At 34.9% G+C, this 14,626-nt stretch overlaps 1 long non-coding RNA gene across 1 annotated transcript; it reads right to left on the reverse strand.

The window, feature by feature from the left end:
- Positions 1-4,070: 4,070 nt before the first annotated feature.
- Positions 4,071-9,395, reverse strand: LOC147361727 (uncharacterized). The gene is made up of 3 exons (XR_015137554.1): positions 9,240-9,395; positions 8,531-8,640; positions 4,071-4,288 (listed from the first exon to the last, which is right to left on the reverse strand). It is a non-coding gene; the product is annotated as an uncharacterized LOC147361727 (long non-coding RNA).
- Between the last annotated feature and the right edge of the window lie 5,231 nt (positions 9,396-14,626).

Below are 14,626 nucleotides of genomic sequence, written 5' to 3' on the forward strand. Positions count from 1 at the left end.
ATACCAGACCACTTGACCTGTCTCTTGAGAAGTATGTATGAAGATCAGGCAGCAACAGTTAGAACTGGACATGGAACAACAGACTGGTTCCAAATAGGAAAAGGAGTACATCAAGGCTGTTGGAAAGGCAATGGCAACCCACTCCAATACTCTTGCCTGAAAAATCCCATGGACGGAGGAGCCTGGTAGGTTGCAGTCCATGGGGTCGTGAAGAGTCGGACATGAATGAGCAACTTCACTTTCACGCACTGGAGAAGGAAATGGCAACCCACTCCAGTGTTCTTACCTGGAGAATCCCAGGGATAGCAGAGCCTGGTGGGCTGCTGTCTATGGGGTCCCACAGAGTCTGACAGGACTGATGCAACTTAGCAGCAGCGGCAGCAGCAGTAAGGCTGTATATTTTCACCCTGATTATTTAATTTATAGGCAAAGTACATCATAAGAAACGCTAGGCTGGATGAAGCACAAACTGGAACAAGATTGCTGAGAGAAATATCAAAAACCTTAGATATGCAGATGACACCATTCTTATGGCAGAAAGTGAAGAAGAACTAAGGAGCCTCTTGATGAAAGTGAAAGTGGAGAGTGAAAAAGTTGGCTTAAAGCTCAACATTCAGAAAACTAAAATCATGGCATCTGGTCCCATCACTTCATGGCAAATAGATGGGGTAAGAGTTGAAACAGTGGCTGAGTTTATTTTGGGGGGCTCCAAAATCACGGCAGATGGTGACTGCAGCCATGAAATTAAAAAACGCTTTCTCCTTGGAAGGAAATTATGACCAAGCATAATAAAAAAGCAGAGACATCACTTTGCCAACAAAGGTTTGTCTTGTCAAGGCTATGGTTTTCCAGTATTCATGTATGAACATGAGAATTGGACTATAAAGAAAGCTGGGCACTGAAGAATTGATGCTTTTGAACTGTGGTGTTGGAGAAGACTCTTGAGAGTCCCTTGGACTGCAAGGAGATCCAACCAGTCCATCCTAAATGAGATTGGTCCTGAGTGTTCATTGGAAAGACTGACATTAAAGCTGAAATTCCAATACTTTGGCCTCCTGATGTGAAGATCTGACTCATTTCAAAAGACCCTGATGCTGGGAAAGATTGAAGGCGGGTGGAGAAGGGGACAACAGAGGATGAGATGGTTGAATGGCATCACCGACTCAATGGAGATGAGTTTGAGTAGACTCCGGGAATTGGTGATGGACAGAGAGGCCTGGCATGCTGTGGTCCATGGAGTCACAAAGAGTTGGACACGACTGAGAGACTGAACTGAACTGATATTGATCTATACTGATATAAAAATAAAAAATATAAGTAATTTGAAGATGCTATTGTGAAATTTTTTTATAGTTATATCCTTGAAGTTAAATAGTAATAATATATTATGTTTATAAACTAACCAGGTACTCCTTTGGAATATTGTATCATTAAGAATGATATAATTTTTATGATACCTTTTCTAGTTTGATGAATGTAACATTTTTCCAACTTAATAAATTGCTACCTATTTAGAAAAACTAAGTGTTGTTGCACAAAGACCAAAGGTGATTGTATCACTATTAATATTTTTAGCTTCAGAGAATGATTTGACAGATTAGAGGAGTAAATTCATAAAACAGAATGACTATCATGATCCAAATAAAATCTAATCACATAAAGTAAAATTATACTCTACCTTTGAAAGAAAGCCCACAATTTGGATTTAGTATTCTTATGAAACTTAAATTGCTCTGAAGATAATTTGTACATTTATATTTTCAATTTTATATTTATATTTTCAAAACAAAACCAGTTTTCAATAACAGGACCAGATGAACTACATACCTTCAAATTATTGATCTTTGAAAAAATAGAATTGTGTGCAATAAATTGATCTTTTATTCATCCTTTATTAAATAATTCACTTTTTCATTGATATATGATTTTGCCACTTAAATTTCTGGTTTTAAACTAGTAGGCATTTAAATATGTAGAGGAGAAGTGAACCTCAGCATTGTCTGTTTCTATTATCTTTGCTCTTGTTATGTCACCTAGACTCTTCCTAGTTCAGCAAGATAATACAATGAGATAATGTGGACTTGTTATCTCTTTACTTGTTAAAATGGTATAAGTAAAGTAGCTTAGTTTACAAATGTTTCCTGATTCACTATTAGAATATTCAAAAGAAACAAAGTCATCTCACCATAGACATAGATAGGGATAGAGATCAGCATTCTAAACTGACAGTTCACAGTTGCTCAAGTTATTATTAACATATTCTGCTGCATACATATTTATATTTAATAAAGAAAGAATTTTAGGTTGAGAGGAGTGATGAGGCCAAACCACATGAGAGCAAAGATTTAAAAGTGCTAAACCACTGGTAGACAAGGTGAAAATAGAGGGCAGGTCAAGGTTTCTTCCTTGCTCTTTCATGGGTAGAATTAAGCCATGTAACACTGTGCATGGGAAATGGAGATGATGAATTGATCTTCTGTGCAGAGTGTTTCTCCCATTAGTTAAGCCAAGTAATGAATGCTAGGAAAAGATAAAGAATTTTTTTTTAATCTTTTGAAGTCTTCATTCTTTGCTTCTCTGTCTTTGCGTGGTCAGTCAGAGGGGGTAAGAGTTAACAGTGGATGCCTAATCCAGACTTTGGCTCTGATTATTAGATAATTGCACAGTTAACCACCTCATCCCCATAAAACTTAGGCATGTTCTAACTCTTTGCTTTCAAATCTATAATATGGTGCATTTGCTTATGTGCATGTGTGCTTAGTCACTCAGTTGTGTCTAACTCTTTGTGACCCTATGGACTGCAGCCTGCCAGGCTCCTCTGTCCATGGAATTCTCCAGGCAAGAATATTGAAATTGTTAGCCATTTCCTTCTCCAGGGGATTTTCCCAATCTAGGGACTGAACCCGGTCTCCTGCATTGCAGGCAGTTCTTTACCATCGGAACCACCAGGAAGCCCAATGTGTATACCCAAATATCAATTCCATAGTGACAAGGAAGCACAGAAAAATATTAAACATTGCTTTTTCTGGGTCAGGTGACAGCAGTTCCAAATGATCACCTTTTAGCATCTTCATTCCACTTCATGCTGTGTGTTCAATCCATAAATGCTTGGTCTTTTATCCATTCTATGTTGGCAACATTCTCTTCATTTTGGGAGACAAATTGATACCTTGCTTAGAAATGACCAAAGTGGGTACCATTTGTTACAATGAAGAGCTACTTCAAGGATGACTTTTACTGAGTGTGAGGTGGAATTATAATAGTAAATTGAGAAGTGTTGGACTGCAAGGAGATCCAACCGGTCCATTCTAAAGGAGATCAGTCCTGGGTGTTCTTTGGAAGGAATGATGCTAAAGCTGAAACTCCAGTACTTTGGCCACGTCATGCAAAGAGTTGACTCATTGGAAAAGACTCTGATGCTGGGAGAGATTGGGGGCAGGAGGAGAAGGGGATGACAGAGGATGAGATGGCTGGATGGCATCACTGACTCGATGGACGTGAGTCTGAGTGAACTCTGGGAGTTGGTGATGGACAGGCGGGCCTGGCATGCTGCAATTCATGGGGTCGCAAAGAGTCGGACATGACTGAGCCACTGAATTGAACTGAACTGCACTGAACTAGTAGGCCCATGGGGTAATGTTTTTCTTTGCAAAATTATTGTTTTCAATTTTTGTAAGCTCTGCCCTAAAGAAAAAATGTAAATGGCATGTAGCTGAATTTGTATATTTTGTAAATTAAAATAGCAGACAATAACTGTAAATCAAATTAAGAAAGAGGCTATATAAAAAATAGTCCCAGAAATCCAAGAACTGATATTTTTACCTATTAAACAATGATACACAGGACATCTAGAAAATGTATATGACATCTGCAGAAAATATTAAAATCACTTGATCAGTCTTTAAAGAAATTTTGTTAGTGATCTCATTGACATTCATGGTTACATTTGGTACTCTGTGTAGGGCTGACTCTATAATGGCTAATCATCTTATAAAACACAAGTAATTGTTTAAATAGGCAAATAAGGCAGTAAAATGCACAGTAACAACTCTAATCTAACCAACACAATCTTAGAGTCAAATTTTATTCAAGCTTAGTAAAGCATTTTAATTAAAAATTGTCATAACACCTTTTTCTGCTACATGTGGAGAATTTCATATGTAAATTTACTTGTTTAAAAAAGTATACATGGGTGAAGGAGGGAGGAGGGCATGGCAGTCCATTCCAGTATTCTTTCCTGGAGAATACCATTGTCAGAGGAGCTTGGCAGCCTACAGTCCATAGGGTCCTAAAGAGTCAGAAATGACTGAAGTGACTGAGCGCACACACACACATGAAGTAGGAAACATATAAGACTTAATGACTTTTTAGGAAGTATATTTAAACTACTTTCAAATGTATAGATAAGAACAGAATTATTCAAGATATATCCTAGACCCTGCTCTTCAATACTTATTCTCTTGGAGCTTGGATTAGTTGTGGACTAGGTTAATGATTAGTTTACTGTTATGATATGCCGCTGAGCCCAATTCCAGAAACTACCTTTTATAAACTACACAAAAATAAATTTACAAAATTAAAAATTTAAAAAGCATGTTAGGTGAGATTATTGGACATCTTTCATAATTCCACCCTGTTTAATGTAATTCAAAGCAATGCACTTTAATCATCTATACTTCGAGATTACCCAGCTGTGTGATGCTTAACATATTCTTTTTGTAATACCGTTATTCTTGTTTAATGTGAATAATTACTTTTATTGACACATCCTTTGTATTTATAACATGCCAATGCTTTTTTGTTTTGTTCTTTTGCATTGAATATGTGAAAAGAAAGGGAAGTTTTTAAGACAGGATAAATGATGTGATTGATGCTAAGGAAGTAGGAGACAAAAAGAAGAACTTTTTGGTTTGTAGGCAAACTTGTTATTTATTTTTCTTGGGAAAAATCAGATCAACTGTAGGGTAAAAAAGCACAAATGATTTTAACAAAGATTTGAGAACTTTCAGTAGGTCAGTTGAGAATTATATTCTAAATATGGTGGAGATTTTTTTTATTTCCAGAATAGCATTTGTTTTCCAAGAGGAATAAGGAACAAGTATTAGAGAAGGTCCAGGAAAGTTAAAGGGACTTGAAGGCTGTAATATGACAACTGCTGAAGATTTGAGATGTTCCAGATGGGCTGGTTAGATGCCCAAAGACAGAACATATCAAAGAGAAACATTCCTGCTAGTTTATTCCTGTAAATCCCAGAAGGTCCACTAATGTGGGAGAAAGAAGGCCCCATGTTATTAATAAGCTTAAAAACAGATTTAAATTGATCTCCTTTAGGTTATCTGACTTATTTTATATTCTATTCTCTCCCTTGTGTTTAGTTTCACTGGGATTTAATCAGATTACCTTAAAATCTTATGAACCAACATTAAAATTTAGCATGAAAATAGCAGAAGAAGAGGAGAGTTTTCTGAGTAGGTTATTTCAGGTAACATGCCACAATTAAAGTGATGAAAATTCCTGAAGGACAAAGAGAACTGGGAAAGACTCACACTTGACACAAGGAAAGCTGAGTAGCCAGAAGAGCTAGTCAGAAGGACGGACCTGGGGATAAAAGCTTGGTAATAACTCCCTTAGGAATTGCAAACTGAAAATCCAAGGTTTAATACAAGCTTCTTTCATTAGTGTAAGTGTTTCTGCACAAATAACTTGTCCTTGCAATTCAGTTTAATCTTTGAAATTGGAGGAGCAAAGACCCGTTAGGTCATAGTGTTTGTCACTCCAGTGTAAAATAGAAGCACTGGCTCTCACATATAGATTTCATAAATTAATATCGAGATGGAAAATATGAAACTATATGAACATTTAGAGTGTGCAGTGTTTTCCTTGGATTTTTGTTGTAATTAAGACTTTGGGACATAGAATTTTTTCATAAAAGCTGAGACTGAACATGTGTTTGAGGGCTTTAAGGCAAGACAGTAGAAATGGTAAGCAACATCAAGGTGTAAGGACTCACAGAGAAGAGACTGACTTATTTACTCTGTAGCTTTGGTAATAATGCTTAATCCTTCTCTGCTGGAGTTGCAATTATAAATAGCAGTAGGATGCTATTTTAGATCATTGCTATGGAGAGCATTAGGCTATAAACTGCATTTTAAATTACTTCTTAAGTTTACTTGGTTCAGATAAATCCAGATGGTGTAATTTATTTTCCTTCATATACAATGAAAAGCAATAGTAACTGATAAAAATAAAATGATTGAAAGGCATATTCAGATAAGCAGATCCAAAATGCTCTGTTCTTATGGTGGCTTTTGTTTGTTGTTTTACAGTCAGGGGGGAAAAAAAAAGCAAGAGTTTTAAATCACTAACAACAAAGCACTTAGGTCCCAAACTGCATAAACATTACAGAAGTGTGCAGATATGAATTATCTGAAAATCGTTTCCATGCTTTTGTCACATTGTAAAACAATGTGACATTCATAAATAATTTTACACTCAGTGTTGTTCTGTATTTGAAATTTAAGTTGTAGAATGTCTTTTCATTTCTAATTTCAAATCACATTTATTTCACTTACCTATTCATTTAACTGACAGTGATAATATGCCCATAAAATATCGTTTGATCACTTGTATTAGACGGATGTTTTTTTGTTTCCATTCCCTTTTTCTGTAGGCTAGTGATATGTCTAGTGAGGCACCTATGCTGGGAATTGCAGTCAGTAGGCACTCTAGCAAAATGATGGGGAGCCAGAGGAAGCAAGAGATGGTTTAAGTGGTCAGTCAACTTAATATGTAGGTTTTTGACACAGGGAAGCAATCCAACCATGATTTGGGTACATGTATTGAATGTAAATAAGCTTAACTGGAAAATATGTTTTGATGATTTATATACTATTTTTTTTTTCTTTTCAGGGCAAATTAACTACTATCCTATTAGAATTTCTGAAGATTTTCCCTTGGGAGATGTAATGTTGGCTCTGTAACCTACTCTTTGAATGGTATATATATCAAAGAGGACAAAAAAACTCAAAAGTTTTTATGTGTTAATCTAGAAAATGATGTAAAATGAAAATGTTCATTTGTTCATGCTTAGTTGATCAGTCCTGTCCAATTCTGTGCTACCCCATGGACTGTAGCCCTTCAAGTTCCTCTGTCCATGAGATTTACTATCTGAACCACCAGGGAAACTTGTTTAAATAAAAATGTATGCAAATCTCTAAAGCCATCACCTTTTAGTTTTCTCAGAGACTGAATAATACGAATCTAAGCAGCAAGATTGCAGAGAAGACCATATAAGAGAACCATTCACCATCCTTCCTGTCCCTGAGAGGTGTGCAAGCAACAGGGAATTTTAACTTTAGAGAAATAGCAATTGCTTAATCAGTTAGGCAAAGCATTATAATTACAAAAGGAATAAGTGTTTTTGAGCAAAGTCTGGAGACTAATTGTAGTTTAAGTGATTAAGGTCTGCAAATAGCAGCTCTAGTTGAATACCAAATAACAAGCTTAAACTGTGCTCAGCCTGAGAGGAGCTGTTTGGTTATCTGAAAATTACTGTAGGAGATTTAGTTTAAAAAAAATTACAGATGAGATTTCCAAAATAACACCATGCAAAGTTTTAATGACAGTATTAATTTCAGGGGTTTTGTTAGACTCTCATGAAAATCAAACTTTTGGAAATTCCTTCATGACATTGCTATAAAATCCATGTATTCTAGAGCTTTAGAGATTTGTTTCTACACCTAAGTCATACCACCTTGAAATGATGTTGTATATAAAATGAGCTAGAGCTCTACTGTTTGTTTGTTTTGTTTTGTTTTTTTAGCCAAATAAAAAGTTCAAAACCGTGAAGGATTTAAGATACTGTCCTCTGACAAGTTAACAAGTTATCTTGCTACAGTTACACACACACACACACACACACAAAAATCACAGCACTTAGTCCAAGATCATCATAGCAGCACTTGTACCCACACAAATTCCCCCACAGAGGATATTTCGAGCTTCAGATGAGCTTAACATGTGCAATGAGGTTTATACCACAGGTGATAAGATCAGATCAGATCAGATCAGTCGCTCAGTCGTGTCTGACTCTAGACTCTTGAGAGTCCCTTGGACTGCAAGGAGATCCAACCAGTCCATTCTGAAGGAGATCTTTGGGATTTCTTTGGAAGGAATGATGCTAAAGCTGAAACTCCAGTACTTTGGCCACCTCATACGAAGAGTTGACTCATTGGAAAAGACTCTGATGCTTGGTGGGATTGGAGGCAGGAGGAGAAAGGGACGACAGAGGATGAGATGGCTGGATGGCATCACTGACTCAACGTATGTGAGTCTCAGTGAACTCCAGGAGTTGGTGATGGACAGGGAGGCCTGGCGTGCTAAGGGACCCTAATATTATGAGGGTCAGATCTTATATAGAGCATCTGTCAGATCCCTCCCTTTTAAACACTGGGGATAAAAATAGAGAACTTTTCTCTGGAATATAAAGAAATTATCCTTGGCTAGAAATAAAGACTTCTGGGTCTATTACCTTTGAAACTTGTGCCAATACATCCAAGGAAGAGGAGTCTTTAAATCTCTCCTGAGCAACTTGCTATCTTGAACTTCCAAGGCATGCTTGTCATTCAGTAATAAACCCAACTAAGATAAAATGTGAAAACACTCAATGAAAATATTTTCATTGTTTCATCCCAACAATAATTTTCCTCAATGTTGTTTAGTAAGTAGTCATTGTTTCTCCAAGCGGCTGCAAAGCAAATTGGTTGTATAATATATTTTCATATAAGCCTTAATTTGTTTTGGGTCCCCTATTAGGTTTAATTGCTTTATTTCTATTTTCACATTAATAGTTTAATTTCACACTATTCATGTTAAACCTTATAACAAATCATGTGACTTGATGGGGTAAATTGTTCAGCTTCATTTGTTTTAGGATTCTCTTGGCTATTTTTGAATTAGAATTAGTTGATTGATTACCATGAATGAAATTTACATAATTTTATTTACATTGAATTGAATCTATAAATCAATATTGCTAGAACTAATGCCTAATAATATTTAATAATCTTATTTATAGCATCATATTTTATGGTTAATATTAAAATATTTAAAATATAAACAAATTAATGGGTAGTTCAAAATAACATCTCAACTATCATGAATACAGTGTATAAAAAAGAGACTTATTTATTCAATGGAGCTTATCTTACAGTAGAAAAGAATAAACTACAATCACCTACTTGAACAGTCTTCCCAGGAAGCACTAGTGGTAAAGCACCCACACGCCAATGCAGGAGACATAAGAGACTCTGGTTTGATCCATAGTCAGGAAGATCCCCTGGAGGAAAGTACGGTAACCCACTCCAGTATTCTTGCCAGGGAAATCCCAGAGAAGCCTGTTGGGCTCAGACTCAGCTGAAGCAACTTAGCACACAGGACCCACCTGAACATAAACTTATCTCAACAATTAATACTAAATAAGTAAAACAAATTTCCAAGAAACATATTTTTTTCTAAAAATGTGTTGAGTATAGGTATGTTCCTTATCACATTTGGGACAATTTTGGTAAATTTGGTGGTGTTGCTTCTAGGTTAGTTGTTGGTATTTCCCTAAACTAGTCCTTAGACTACAGAACTTGAAGATATATAATTGACCCTAAAATTCACCTGGCAATTTAGGTGACAATCTGTGTTAACTTGTTGGCTTTATCCAAAAGATTTAAAAAAAAGAGAGAGAGGAGACAAAAACAAAGAAACAATTCTTTTTTGTTTATGCTGGAGGCAGTTTTGAGACTTGGAGCAAGCTGTTCACTGATTTTGGGCTCCTAACCTCCCACAGAAACTGAGAGATAAGTGGTACCATCTCCCTTCATTTCAAAGAGATGGCTCCCAGGTTCTTAGAAAGACTTTCCTGGGTCACCAAAGTGACAAAAGGCCAGCTAGAAAGACCTTTTATCTTTAGAATAAATTATATACATTTCAAAGAGATAAGAAAGTGCTTACAATTTTCTAAGGAAAATACTGGAAGAGAAGGAACAGAAGAGAGATCTTATTTTCAATAAAGAGGATTAATCAAGCGCTTATTTTTAATTTATATTTTTCCTTATAGTTGTGAGATAAAATACAAGATGTCCAGATAGATTTTAATTTTAGATAAAGACATTTAGTATATATGAGACATTTATGTATATATATGAGCTTTTCTGGTGGCTTAGATGGTAAAGAATCCACCTGCAATTGGGAAGATCCCCTGGAGGAGGGCATAGTTACCATGTGAGTTACTCACTCCAGTATTCTTGCCTAGAGAATCCCATGGACATGAGGTCTCAAAGAGTCAAACACAACTGTGCGACTAAGCATACATGTGTATGCATATATCTATCCCAAAGTATGTATGTAACAAACTTGGTAAATCTGTCCATTTTCATTCCAGCTTCTTTGTTGATGTGGTATAGAGAAGAAAATTCCTACCAATGCAGTACTTCAAGCTCACTCAACTAAAGCAGGTGGAAGATCCCTCCCAGAAAATCCCAGTGTTTCAAAGAGAATGCACTGAAGTTCTGATTTCTGATGCAAGTGTCATCGGTTAGATAATAATTCTTAAGAGGAGAATACAATAAAAGCAGCTAGGTCCTGGGTGAGACTGCAAGACACTTCACCTGAACAAACTTATGCAAATAGTAAATAAATACAAAAATCTTTTTAGACAGAAATCTTAGTAGGTTAAGAGAGAGACTTGAATCCAACTTAAAAAAAAGTTAAGCAATGATTGCAAAATAAATTTTAAATGTGCATACCTGTTTTGTACATTGCAGCTATTGGAATCCAACTAGAATACTTAAAATGTAGATCATTTTCTCCATGAGGATGAAAGAACAAATAATATTTGAAACAAAATAATATTTTTATAATTTGAACAGTTTGTTTAAAAAACATTTGCTACTTTCATCCACAAGATTAAATAACAGACTTATTTGCTATTATAAAATATTATTTGAATATTCCATTGTGTGGAATATTCCACTGTGTAACTCATAAATAATATAAAAATAATGATATAAATTCACAACCCAGCAAGACGAAGACTATAAATATGAATGGCCTTGTTTAGAAAACATCATCTATGAGTAGAAAAGAGGTAATGGGGAAAATAATTGAGGGCCTTCATCATTAGAAAGTCAGGTGTTTCTAGTTCAAGAAGTAAGGGACTCATTTAGGTAGATAATTAAAATTGAAAATTTAACTAAAGGAAGAAAAAGAAAAATAACATAAATTATCAAAACTGGAGGGTTAAAATTTCTGAGGATTGAAATGTGAGCAATTTTGATCAATATTTATTATTCAACCAGTACTGATTGTCAGGCACTATTCTATCACTGAGAATAGAGCAGTAAGCCAAGAGGATATGCATTTCTGCTTTTTCAGGGCTTAAAAGTCTAGTGTGTGGAGACAGATGCTAAAATATAAAAAAGGGAATTATAGTGATATAAAAATAGACCTAAAGTTCTAAAAATAGACCAAATTCTAAAATGGATATATCAAGTAACAGCAAATAAGTCTGTTATTTAATCTTGGGGATGAAACCAGGAAATATTTTTTAAACAAAATTTTTAAAATAGTTTAAAGGGTGAGGAGAGGGGGTGTGGAGAATTGGAGCAAAACATTATTGTTTTTTATTTTTATCTGCATCTGTAGTATTAGATTCTTGTTATTATGCACAAATATTTTAAGTTTTTAAGGAAAACAGAAAAGTGAATGATTCAGCAAAAGATGGCAAAAGAAACACTGAGAAAGATACCAAAAGCTCACATGAGGGTATTATTATGGAAACAAAGGTAGAGGAATTCTTTCTAGAGAAGGAAGTGATCTTCTGCCTAGTTCTCCTAGATTGATAGCTTTATTAGGAATACCATTCTGTATATATAGCCCTATGGTATTCATGTTGTACTAATACCGAAATGTTGTCAGATTATTCCAAAGCTTCCTCCACCTCAGAATGACCCTTCTCTAAACTCCCTGTCTTATTTCCTAGGCTGCAATTAAACTTCTGGACTAAGTTATTTTAGAGCTAAATATCTCTTCTTTCATAAATACATCAATTAAAAATTAAATTCCTTTACTTTAGGATAATGAGTGATGTGGCAAAGTGTATGTGTACTTATTAATGGAAAAAGATCCAATATTATAACAACTGAAAGTCACATAAGACCGGCTTTTAAAATAAAAATAAATGTAATTTATCTGACATAAATGTCATCTTGAAATTCTTGAATGTGGCAATATGAGGCAATATTCAAATTTTGTTTTCCTATAGTGTTTGTGACATTCTTTACTAAATTCATATAGAAAAGCATGAAATATTAATGTAAGAAAGTATATATTGTTGTAAACAAAATTCAGTTCAAAAGGGTAAGAATTAAAATATATCCAACTGTTGTATCTGGGTAAAATCACTTAGAGACACTTAGAGAAAAGTGTCTCTAAGACACAGATATAAGTAACAATAATTCTCATTTATTAAGAGCTTACCATGTGTCAGGTGCTCATAGAAAGTATTTGCATAACTAGAATTCCATTCTACAACACAATGAATTAGTATCCTTAAACTCAATTTACAGATAAAGAAACTGAAGTACTTTAGTTAAGGATTATTTATCTTGCAGAAGTCATCAAACTATTAAATAGTGGAACCAAGTTTTAAACCAGGTCATCAGGCTTCAGAGGCCTCACAGTTAACTGCTACATAAGCTGCCTCTCAAATGAAGATTTATCCTCTGGTGTAGTCTAGTCAACAGATAGTCCTTGATTTACAATGGTTTGACATGATTTTTCAGCTTCATGATGATGTGAAACCAACACACATTCAATAGAAACAGTACTTAGAATTTTGAATTTTGATCTGCTTCTGGGCTAGCTTTCTGCAATAAGTTTCTCATGAAGTTCAACAGGGCAGGGAGATGCTGCTCGCAGTCAGTCACATGATCATGATGGGAATAAGCAGAACACTAACAACCATTCTGCTTTTTACTTTCAATGCAGTAATCAATGAATTATATGTATACTGTATTATAAAATAAGCTTTGTGTTAGGTGATTTTGCTCAACGGGAGGCTAATGTAAGTGTTCTGAGCACATTAAAGTAGGCTAAATGGGCTACAATGCTAAGTAATGTTGAGGTATTAAATGCGTTTTTGACATATTATTTACAACATTACAGTGGATTTATCAGGATGGAACGCCATCATAAACAGAAGAAAATCTATGCAGCTGGATACTCTGAAGCGGTGCCTCAGAAACTTTAATAGCCATATAAATTACTTTGGTATCTGACTAAAATGGTCATTCTGGAGTTTTGGTGAGGTAGATCCTGAGCTTTCAAGTTTCTAACAGTTCCCCAATCTGTTACAAGTGTTGCTTGTCCAGCTCCAGCCTTTCTCAATCAAGGTTCCTTAAGAGAATGTAGAACTACATAGAAGAATTTTAATGGCTGTTTTCTAAAGTCTCCCAAGGACAATATATAGCTAGCAACTTCTGGATGCATAGAATATAATTCATTATACACAATGGAAGCATCAGGGAACCATGACTGAGGGAGAATTCATTACTAATTCTACTGTAACAGAATTCTGACAGTGTTCCTATCACATGGAGTGAGCATGGTAAAATAAAAAGGGAGAATAGATTAAGGTAAGTGGCCTAAGATTTTGATACCATTGTGTTATGGCTGTTTGGGTGGAAGGGAAGTAGCCTCATTAATTATCTATGATAATTTATCATTGATAAACTAAGATTCAGCTGTATTTCCTATCTAGAAGAACAAAAAACAGTTTCATACTTGGTTTTGTAAATGAAATAAATAAATGAATAATAGCTAACATATATATATATATATATAGAGAGAGAGAGAGAGAGAGAGAGCATCTAATTTTCTGCTTAAGAACAAAGATTCTTAAGATTTTTGATTCTTAAAGATCTAAAGATTTTTTAGATCTGTTCTAAAAGATTTAAATATATTAACCTTCTAATCTTTCAAACTGTAAGTACAAAATATGATCTGAAACCTGGAAATAAACAATAGATTACTAGGTGAAATTGAACTCTTTACAACTTTTTCATTAGAGTATTTTACAACTTTTTAGCAGCAGGGTTGTCTTGACTATTTTGTTCTGGTAAAAGGCCAGAAGTTATGGTTTCTATTCCAATTGAACATTAACAACTTTTGTATCCAACTCAATGTTCTTATTTTCTATAAATAACCTAGCTTCTCCAATGCTCTTTAAAAGAGTCATAATAATTTGCCTGTGACCTTATTAGTTAATGATTCAAAGAAAATCTTGGATGCATTTTTATTTTATATTTTTAGGAGAGTCATATTTTTAAACTTTTGGAACTTATGCTTTAACAGTTTTGGAAATAATCTGGGAAAATGCCCAAGTAGACATCCCTAAAATATTCAAGGAAACTGCATGGTTAAAGAAATGCACCTGTCAAGAAAGGTTCAGGGTCTAAGATTTTAGCCTACAAGTTAAAAAGTTAGCCAAACAGTTTTCACTGATGTTTGCAGAAGATATGAAACTCCTGGGACAAAGCAAAAGGCTTTATTACAGCACAGCAGGCAGTACAATTTC

This window comes from Bos grunniens, chromosome 12 (genome assembly GCF_055505025.1).
Source record: "Bos grunniens cultivar Pamir isolate PY7600 chromosome 12, Bosgru_T2T1.0, whole genome shotgun sequence".
Classification (NCBI taxonomy): domain Eukaryota; kingdom Metazoa; phylum Chordata; class Mammalia; order Artiodactyla; family Bovidae; genus Bos; species Bos grunniens.